This window comes from Pinus tabuliformis, chromosome 3_1 (genome assembly GCF_031772625.1).
Source record: "Pinus tabuliformis cultivar Carrire ecotype Pingquan chromosome 3_1, CPIR1, whole genome shotgun sequence".
Lineage (NCBI taxonomy): Eukaryota > Viridiplantae > Streptophyta > Pinopsida > Pinales > Pinaceae > Pinus > Pinus tabuliformis.
This window is the reverse complement of record NC_142301.1, coordinates 834,722,853-834,734,146: the sequence shown is the minus strand read 5'-3', so window position 1 is coordinate 834,734,146 and position 11,294 is coordinate 834,722,853. Positions and strand designations below refer to the sequence as shown.

The 11,294-nt window shown below is 36.3% G+C and overlaps 1 pseudogene; it reads right to left on the bottom strand.

Moving 5' to 3' along the window:
- Positions 1-3,373: 3,373 nt before the first annotated feature.
- The window catches only part of LOC149190083 (pentatricopeptide repeat-containing protein At4g13650 pseudogene), a 60,118-nt pseudogene continuing 52,197 nt past the window's right edge, over positions 3,374-11,294 (bottom strand).

Genomic DNA, 11,294 nt, shown 5'->3' with positions numbered 1-11,294 from the left:
GGGAAGGGGGGAGCTTTTCCCCATGTTATAGCTTAACAGCAGCCATCAATGAGGGGCACAAGAAAACTTGGGGAGTTTACATGTTCAAACTATATCCATTTTTGTACATAATGTAATGTAATTTTCACTTCAAGGTTTGTTGGATAGTTGGCAATAAGTCGATTTTCTTCACTATGAGCACCAGCATTCATTTGATAGTTGGCAATAGCCCTAAGTCGATTTCCATAACGACCAACATTGAAGTTTAAGGATGTGACTAAGGCTCTCTACCATATGCATTTTTTTTGGTTAATTTCTGAAGTAAAATCAAATTCATGATTCCTTGCAAGGAAAAGTGAAAGCAAGCTTTGTTGATGGGCTGTTTTGTGTGTGAATAAAAAGTGGATACCTCACACTCTGGAATTGTTTTATCATTATGAAAGTTCTTCCTGTTTGTTTTACCATTATGGGAAGTTACACTTTTTAAGCATCAGCTGTGTTATGAATGGAATGGGAAGTTACACTTTTTCTGTTTTATGGAGTGTGTAATGTTCGCTTATATGTGGCAATTTTGTTACAGAAGGGATTTTTTTTTTGTCTGTCTCTATATTTTCTTATAAATTGATAGCATCTTTATATATTGGGATGGTAAATCCTTCAATTACAAGATAAAAAATAGAATACTGCTCTGCCTTGGAAGATCAAACTTTTATTTTTATTATTTAAAGTATGGAACGGATTCGGTTTTTGGAGCTAATGGAAGGTAAATTTCCATTTCTTTTTCTAATATATTTGGGTTTTGGTTCATTAATATATTTTATAACATGAAAGAAAAGCTTCTTAATTAAATAAAAAACAAACTATTTATATATCTTATGAATATTTTTTTGGGATTAAAACAAACTCTACAAACATTCTCACCTTTTTTTTTATAATTTTAAAGTTATTAATTTTTATTTTATATTTGTCAATATTTTAAATAATTTATTATTAATAAAAATATGTTTTTAAATATATAAATAAATTCACTTTTTTAAAAACTAATTGAGTTTACTTGCTTTTTGTAAGTAGTTTTTACTTTCAAATATTTCTCCATAAATTTGAACTTTTAAATTTCAAGAATATTAAATTTACATAAAGTAACTAATTCACATCTCAACTATATAAGAAAATATTGCTTTGTTAAATTTTTTTTATAGGATTGATTAATTTTTTCACATATATCTTGAAAATAAACTAAGGGAAAGATAAGCACTAGTTTTTATTTTTTAGAAGGGTCCCCATTTATTTAGCTTATTTTCTAAAACTAAATAAAAAGGGGGGTTGTTGCTGGCCACAACAGGGCCATAACTCTTACTTCCTTTTACTTGCATCAATTTCCATTCAAAGATAGAGATACCATTGATACAATTTCAACATTTTCCATTTATTAATAGAATTTTAATTTCACTATATCTCTATGTTTTGGTTATAAATATGTATCGTTCCCTTCATAAATTAGAATCATTACAATCAAGTGAAATCTCTTAATACTCAATGACTAATTTAATCTTTAACTCTTTCCTAACTTGACCATCGTGTGGACATCGTTAACCTTAATTACATGTGAAAACCCTTAAGACAAGATGTATTTCTTAGGATTCTAAATAGGGTGCAAGTGATGATGGTGAATGTGGTACAAGGGAAATGATGTTTCAAGAGCTAGAGATTATTTTTCTTTTTCTCTTTTTATATGCTTAGTTCTTTCTTTCCTTCTTTTTAATCTGAGAATGGGGCTGGGAGAACCTGGGTTTTATAGCAAGGCAGCATGTCTCATGTGCATGATGTGACTTTAGTTGCTTCTACCTCGAGCATTTTTTTTAGCTCTTTGATTTTTATTTAGACATTCTTATACCTAATAATTTTCCTTTTTATTTTGAACCTTGCTACAATACATATGATAACTCAAGCATGGAAGGAGAAGTGATGATAATGCATGAAAATGTTGATGAAGTGATGGGGTGTGCAAAATGAGTAGGGAAAATGATGTAAAACACCTACCTTGGTTTCTAGTAGTTCAACTTGATTCATAAGGTGATACATTATCTAGAGGTAAATTATGAACAAACCATGGTACAACATGGTAAAAGACAAGAATTTAAAGTGTTATGAGCCAGTATAGAATATACCAATGATTACCATATATCACAACCCACATCCAAAAAGCAACATCATCATGTGTGAGAGGACGAACATAGAGTGCATCACAGTTTGGTATAATCTCTCTCTCCCAAACACCTGACATCACAAGGGTCAGCTAAGTATGTTAAAAACATCTCTGGCAAATGTCCATGGAAATTCCATAGATCTCATTTATGGAACTGTTGGTTCTGATACAAAACACAAGTGAATTGATTCTCTAGCTACCCCGGCAAGTCAAAGGATAACAGGAACAAAGCAATAAAGAAAAAAAGATGACTTGGAGAACTTGGGAGTCAGACATGGACAACAATATTAGCAGGACGATACTTGGGAGTCAAACATGGACAACAATATTAGCAGGACGATAAACATCATTGATGATATTTCAAGATTTGCCAATTATATTCAACAATGCAACCAATCATTGAATCTGGTTATTGCTGAAATGGCAATTTCTTTGAAAGTTACATTTCATTCCTCACTCATCCAAATAGGGAGACTTCTAAGTCCACCAAATAGCATGTTAGCAAGACAGGACTATTGCCAAGATGTAATATCAAGGTCACTCCTTTTCTTGTCATTCTAATCTCATCAAAGACACTAACTTTCGAGGGCTCTCCAAACTGTTCAGAATAAACAATTTATTCTAGTATAATCAACAATGTATTTGGTTTAGCTCGTAATGCTAAATGTATCATTGAGATGGATCTGAAACTCCCCAGCTTGCATGCTGGGCAGTAAATGTATTCATGTAACTTTGCCACTTCCATGATTACCATGGACAATCTTTTAAAGACCAAGGGGAGAAAACGAGTGCTAGGAAACTTCTCCAAGGTTTAACATATGTTGATTGCAGGATTGATGAATTTCTTGTTGTAGTTACCCTAGAGGAGATTCAAAGCACACTCGTAGCAAGCACCATGTGATTAGATATTTTTGGATCTATATTTATTCCTTTGCCATGACAAGGAATAGACATTTTGTCCCTCATAAGTCGGCCACCTCAGAAGTTGCATGATACAGTTAGGGCATGTAATCTCAGTGATAAGTCTGAGGCGAATTAAATAAAAGAATGGTATCTGAGCCTGGTAGCAATTTAACAAGGTATCCATGACTCGACGTCTTGTAGAGTGAATGAGAAGGCTGTTGACTGGAGTTGAATTATTTGACAGTTACGATAAAAATTTCATTGGTTTGATTAAAACACGTTGAGTGAAAATGCTTGCTCCTTGTCTTAAGAATGAAGCTTATCTTTATGTTTTGAACAATGCAAGGTGGGTAGAGGGAATTCATATCTCTAGTTTTGCAGACCACTTGGGCTTTTGATTGAGGGAAGTATGGAAGTCGTTTGCTATATAAATTAAAGTCTGCTCCTCATTTTTGCATACAGCCTTGAAAACTAGATCAGAACATACCCTGTTCACTTCATCTCTGAAAACAATCTCTATAACCTCTTTGGTCATGTATGTCACCTCTCACCCAGAAGGAAGGCATGCACCTGTTTGTTGACCTCAATCCAACTGCATCCAGGAGTTTTTTTAACTCCTCTGACTTTCATTATTTTTCTAACCTTTTCAAAGTCACGCCATCTACCAGCCATAGCATATATGTTTGAGAGAAGCACATAAGGTGCAGCATCTCTCACATCCAACTCAAAAAGGTGTTTTGCCACGGATTCTCCTAACTCTATATTGTTATGTATTCTGCAGGCTCCAAGAAAACACATCCAAACAGATGCATCGGGTTTGATTGGCATTTTATTGATAAAGCCTTCTGCTTCATCTAGCTGCCCAGCACGGCTAATCAGGTCAACCATGCAGCAGTAGTGCTCCATCGCAGGTATGATGTGATAATAGTCCCTCATGCAATTGAAGTATTGAAGGCCCTCATAGACTAGGCCTGCATGACAGCAGGCAGACAAAACACAAACCATTGTGATATGGTTTGGTTTTACATCACAGGCTTTCATTTTTTCAAAGAGTGTGATGGCCTCACTTACATAGCCATGCATGGCATATCCTGCAATCATGGTCGTCCAACAGACAACATCTCGATGTCGCATCATGTCAAACAGGTGGCGTGCATTGTCTAAGCTACCACATTTTGCATACATGTCTAATAGGGCAGTGACCACAATGACATCCAGCTGAAAGCCATTTCTAATTTTTTGTTCATGGATTTCTACACCTTGCTCCAAAGTTGCCTAGTTGCCACATGCAGTAAGAAAGCTAGCAAAGATTTTTGTAGTCAGCTTCACACCCGCCAGTTGCATATCTTTGAAAAGCTTCAGGGATTTTTCTCCCGAACCATTTTGTGCATAACCTGCAATCATTACTGTCCAATATACATCATCTCTTAATGGCATTTTATCAAATAATCTGTGTCCCTCCTCTATACTCCCGCAACTTATATACATGTCTATCAAGGCACTCTCCACAAAGATATCAGACTGCAATCCACTACTAATTATTTCCTTGTGGATCTCCATACCATGATCCAATGCTGCCAACTTTGCACATGCTGAGAGAACACCAACAAATGTTTTTGCTATCGCCTTCACATCAGCCCATTGCATTTGCTGGAAAAGCTTCAGGGATTCCTTGGCACGCCCATTCTGGGAATACCCTGCAATCATCACAATCAAGGATATGATGTCTCGAAGATTCATTTGGTAAAATACTTCACGTACCTTGTCCATTTTCCCACATTTTGTATACATGTCTAGTAGGGAATTGCCCACAGATACCTCAGACTAGAATCCCCTTCTATTTATTTCTTCATGTACCTCCATACCCTATTCCAGTGCTCCCAAATTGGCACATGCCAGGAGAATACATTGGAATGTCTTCGAGTTTGGCTTCACACCTGCCAATTTAATTTCTTGGAAAAGCTTCAGGGCCTCCTCATCCCAGCCGTTCTGCCTCACAACTGCAATCATCACTGCCCACGACACAATATCCCGTTTACGCATTTTGGCAAACAAATGGCGTGCATCTTCTACACTCCCACATCTTGCATACATACCTACAAGGGCACTTTCAACCAAGACATGAGATTGGAAACCACTTCTGATTATTTCCCCATGAATTTCCATACCCTGTTCCAGATCGGCACATCCCGGCAAAACACTGGCATATGTTTTGGAGTTTGGCATCATACCCACAAGCCACATTTTCTTGAAAAGCTCCATGGCCTCCTCTTCCTGCCCATTCTGCACATACCCTGCAATCAACGCTGTCCAGAACATGATGTCTCGTTCACACATTTTGTCAAACAAATAGCTTGCATCCTCTATGCTGCCACATTTTGCATACATATCTATCAGGGCATTCGCCACAAATACATCACTCTACAATCCACTTCTTTTGATCTCTTCATGAATGTCCAGTCCTTCTCTGATGTCTGCAGAGTCAGCGCAAGCAGGGAGTACGCTGGCGAATGTGAACTTATTGGGTTGGACGAATTCTCGCTGCATGAGGAAGAACAACGCTAAAGCCTCATGGGCTACCTTCTGCCTGACATAACCCGCGATCATCACAGTCCACAAACATATATCACGTTTGGGTATTTGATCAAAAACTCTGCGAGCATCCTCCAGGCTCCCACATCTGACATAGACCGTTTCAGTTTCATGAACCGTTTCAATTTTGGATCAACGATCAAACTTTGTTCAATCATCTAACACCAGAAATCTACGGTGAACAATAGGACACGGCGATGGCTGGGGCAATTCCTTTCAAAGGGAAATGCCTTACGGCGTAATAAACATATGACATGATTATTAAAACTAGTAAGACACCTATAAGTGTACATTATCTTTAAACAAACAATTAGATGATGATAGATACCCCATATTTTTTCTATTATTAATGAGTGGACCAACTGATTCTTTATGTTTGTCCAACGTTTGAGTTGTCAAAATACTTTTGGATTTACAACTAAAAGAACATGAAAAATATGTAGAAATATATAGCCAAGATCTATCATATCTAAAAACCTTTAGAAAATAATAAATCAATAGAGTATCTAACAAATGAGAGGAGACAAAAAAATGAAGTGGTAAAACCCCAAGTTTAGGAAACATCTACATAAGCATCTATTATATTCTTCAGAACTCTCCTAATTACAATAGTTAGTGAATTCTCAAGTATGGAGTTCATATGGGACACATACAATTTTCAAGGGAAACAAAATGACACAACAATTGAGTCTCCTTCACCTCTATTATATATATTAAAGGGATGAGAGATATATCTCATGATGAGTATGGGGTAAACTACCTTTATAAATTAGGGAGTCAAAGATAAATAATATGCCCAATAGTCTGATAATATCACTTTGGATATACAAAATACCGTATGATTATAACATACATTACAATAGTAAATGCCTCTAGACAAACATTAAAACACATCCTTACATTCCCTCTTAGTGTTAGACTAAAGGGATATAACACATTTGGAGGAAAAGGTCATTATGATTAACATTCCTCATTGATGAAAACTTATTGCATCCCCAATAAGCTGTGAACATGAAGTTCAACTACACCTATATTATTATCTTCATAAAGATATTAGTAGCTTATTGTTTATGAGGAAATAATCCCAATTAATAGCATTATATGTAACTAGGTCTCGAATGTAAAGGGTATAAAGGTCAATGTGTTTAGTTTCGGAGTGATAGATTGGATGATCTGCACATTGAATAGAACTTTGATTGTCACATCTCAACTCAATATGTGCATTTTGTTGAGTTCACAAAGCACCATTTTGTTTTCAAATTTTTAAGTTTTTGGTTACCACTTTTCTTTAAAATACATGGATATTCTCATATAGCTCATCTTTTCATAGATTTCATATTTTCTCCCTTTAACTATTTGATCCATTATTTCATATTAGTATAAATCCACTAAAAATGAGTTATAAGATCAAGAAAACTTTAATTAACACTTATAAGATCAAGTTTACTTCCAAGTTTTGGAAGGAGTTATTTGTAGGTTTGGGCACAAAGTTAGCCTTCAATATAGCTTATCATCCACAAACAAATGGACAGACAGAGAGGGTCAATATGATATTGGAGGATATGTTGAAGATGTATGTGATGCATCAACAAAGTGGGAAGAGTATCTTCTACTGGTAGAGTTCGCTTACAACAATAGATATCAAGAATCTTTGAAGATGAGTCTGTTTGAGGTGTTGTATGGGTGGAGTTGCAATACTCCCATCAGTTGAAGTGATCCGGTTAACAAGCTGTTGATTGGACTAGACATGTTGGCAGACATGGAGTATGAAATGTAGGTAATCAAGAAGAATTTGAAAGCAACACAGGATAGGAAGAAGAGCTATGCAGATCAGAATTGGTTTTTCAAGGAGTTCCAAGTTGGGGAACATGTGTACTTGCACATCAAACCGAAGAAGAGCTCCTTGTGGATTGGATCATGTGCTAAGATGGCACCTCGATTTTGTGGACCTTTCAGGATTATTGAGAGGATTGGGCCAGTAGCCTATCAACTTGCACTGCCTCTGATAGTGAAAGTCCATGATGTTTTCTATGTGTAATTTCTAAAGAAGTATGTTAAAGATGTTGATCATGTGACTGATTGGTTTGTATTATAGGTGGAGCCAGAAGGATAAATCTAGCTGGAACCACAGTGTATTTTGCATAGAAAGATGCTCATGCTTCGGAACCAAGAAATCATGCAATGGAAGCACTTTGTGCTTAATGAAGCTACATGGGAGATGGCAGATTAGATATGAGCTATGTATCCTTCCTTATTCGCTAGTTGAGCAGATGTTTTGTTATATGTCTTTGGTATATGTTTTGGTACATGTTTTGGTGATGTTTTGTATATGTACATATGTATATGGATGTAAATACTGCCATGAGCTATGTTATAAAGCTCCAATAAGCTCTATGGGTGTCATTTCATTATGATGCTATAATTTTTATGTTGTCATGTTGGTTTGCTTCTTAGCAAGATGATCATTGTAAATACTGCATCAAGCTAAGTTTTAAAGATCCAAGGGTAGTATGTGTTGGCTACAACAATATTGTTGTTGTAGGTGTTTTTGAACATCGATGAAGGTGTTCCCCCAAGGGGGAGGGTTCTATAATATCCCTATATAAAAATCCATTTAAAAGCAAATAATGGAAAAATAATAACCACGATTTATGGGACACTTGTTCCAAGCTGAATGTTAGGCAAATGCATAGTGATGGGGATCACTGGTGATAGATTAATGGCTAAGGAAATTGACAAAGACTTTGGAAAGGTAAAATGGCATTTTGGCAAATTTATTTATGAATATAATGGAAATTAGGAAAAAAGGGAGGTCAAAGGTCATAGGCTGCATGTGAGGAGGAAAATGAAGGAAAATAATGGAAAATGAAGAAAAATAGAGGCTTCATTAATAACAAGGCTTCTGAGGATCATTTCACAAACTTTTTTCAGTTCAGTTTTGGAGCTCTCTCTCTACTCTCTCTCCCCCTCATAGTCCTGGTCACTTAGAGTTTTCTTGAAGCACTCTTGGAGAGTGTGGCATACTTGGAGTTTTGGAACAAAAAGGAAAAGGAAGAGCAAGAAAGCGCAAGAGGACATTGAGATCAACAACTACAATGGGTTTTGCTTGCAGGTACCGAGTTACATGTATATTTTTCTCACTAGTTTTGGCATGCATGGAATATGCATGTGGTTTATTGGTTATGGTTTGTCATTAGCATGGAAGATTGTCTGGATTGATATTGTATTTGCCTAGCCTTGCCATGGTGTTGTGGGTTCATATTTTTTTATTATTATTTGATTGGTTCTCATGTTTCCTTTATCTTGGGTTGAGTTACTATTTCTTGGAAGCCCTGGTTGGACAAATGCTCTAGAAGCCCTATAAAAACTTGGGTTGAGTTACTAGTCCTAGAAGCCTTGGTTGGAAAAATGCTATGGAAGCCCTTGGTGGGTTGAGTTATTAGTCCTGATAGCCTTGGTTGGACAAACACTATCGAAGCCTGGCGACAGTTGTGGGTTGAGTTACTATTCCTAGAAGCCTTGGTTGAAACAAATACTCTGAAAAACTAGAAGGCTTGGGTAGAGACCGATCTAATGACAATTTGTGATGTCCGACCATGAGGTGGAATCAATGTTTGATGGGTTGAGGTGGTTTGGTCTCTAGAAGCCCTAGATGGTTTTGTTTTATGTGTTTTATGAGATCCCACATTCATGCTTGGAATATGGCACAGGGGTAATTGGCTGAAGAGAGATTTGGATCAACCATGTCTATGGTTGGGTGGTTCATGGGAGTCCCACAATTGGTTGGCCTTTGCATCATTAATATGAGGCTATTTCTCCTTGTTATTTCATAATTATTATATTGTATTATATGTGGATTATATGGTTTTTATTTACATTGTATTTTTGTTGCTATTATGCTAGTTATGAACATGTGTATGACAGTGGCTCTGTATGGTTGTCATCATGTTTTTACTTGTAAATGAATGAAAAATGTATCTATGGCATAATGGATGCAACTGAAACTAATGTGTTGAGGCATCAATTATTGTTAACAATTCTCAGATGAGTATGAGACCCCTATGCTCATGTTGTTTAAACCTATAAGTTACATAATTGTGACATGTTTGATGAAATGTCTGTCATGGCTAGTAGGGTTCTAGTCAAGTCCTTATTCAATTAATTACATTTGTTTCCTTATTTTGTTGTTATCTTTCAATTCTAAAAGTTTCATTGAGTTCTGGATAGTGATCAGGGCTATGGGCCTAAAAAAGTGGCTCAAATCCCAGAGATGCAGGTATGACACTGAGGAAAAAAGTCCCTAGACGCATGCATACCAATGCTATGGGAGCATATGAAGCCTCCTAAATGCATGCTTATCCATATCAAGGGATTGTCTAGGGGTTTAATGGTATCAAACCTCATTAGATCCCAAGGGTTGGTTACCTAAGTGGTTGGGATAGTTCCTAGGAGTTTTCTTGCTGATGTGGAAGGTTTGTATGGTGTGTTTCCGTCGATTCCACTTCCTTGAGGTGAATTAGGAGGTTGAATCATATCATAATAACTTCTTGTCACATGTTTACCCAGGTTGTTTGGTTACTTGGGTAGATGTGGGAGGAGGGTGTTACATTGTCACAACAGATCTGATAAGATTATATTTAAAATACGAAATTATACACTATTACAATTTTATTATATTTTCGGGACCTATAGATTACTGTTAATAATGCATGCATGTGAGTTTAAAATTATACATAAAATATATAATAGTGAAATAAAATCTCACACACACATTTGACACAAAATATGACTTGGGAAAACGTTTCGGGAGAGAAACCCAGCTGGAAGGTGAGGTCACTCTGGCTTCTTTATATAAATGGAAATATGGTTATGAGTACAATGAAGTATGTCCTATGGACGATGGGATACTACAATGAACAAATATTCTTTGTGTTCTTTATTTCCTATTCCTCCTGGCTATTTTTTCTCATATATGGAACAAATGCACTCAAAAGAATGAAACCCCTTTTCCTCCTAGTGGCACGGTTATAAGACATCCGGATAGCCTACTAGTGGTGAGGTTTGACTCCCTCAACTCTTACATAGAGTTAATATAGTCTCTTCTAGATTCTTCTACATCATAATCATGTGGCTAGCCCCTTTTCCATGAATATAGTGGTTGACATGGCATCCTCTCGAATTACAGTAATGAAAACAAGAAGGTTAATTTATGAGTAGCATAAATTTCACATGCTACCTCTGATTAGCAAAATTCTTGTTCCATTGGAAAGGTATATATGTGTAGAATAAGAAAAAAAGTTGTAGCACTAATGTGGTGAAGATTTACCCACAAAAAACATCATGTAATGGCTCAAAATGTTCTTGGAAGGTTTCATACCCCAATTTTCCAAACTGGGTACCACAAGTAAAAACGGTCTTGAAAGTTGTTTCCTCCACATTTTCCACTCTAAAATAAATGAGATGGATAATAAATGATATAATGATCCAATCTAGATCACACCTCCCCATTTTGGGAGGATTTCAGTCCCCAAAAGCTTATATTGAATGGGGTGAGGATTTTTTTCCTCCACCTTCTCTCTGGTGTACCATTTAGCTTTGCTTGGAAGTTGTCCTT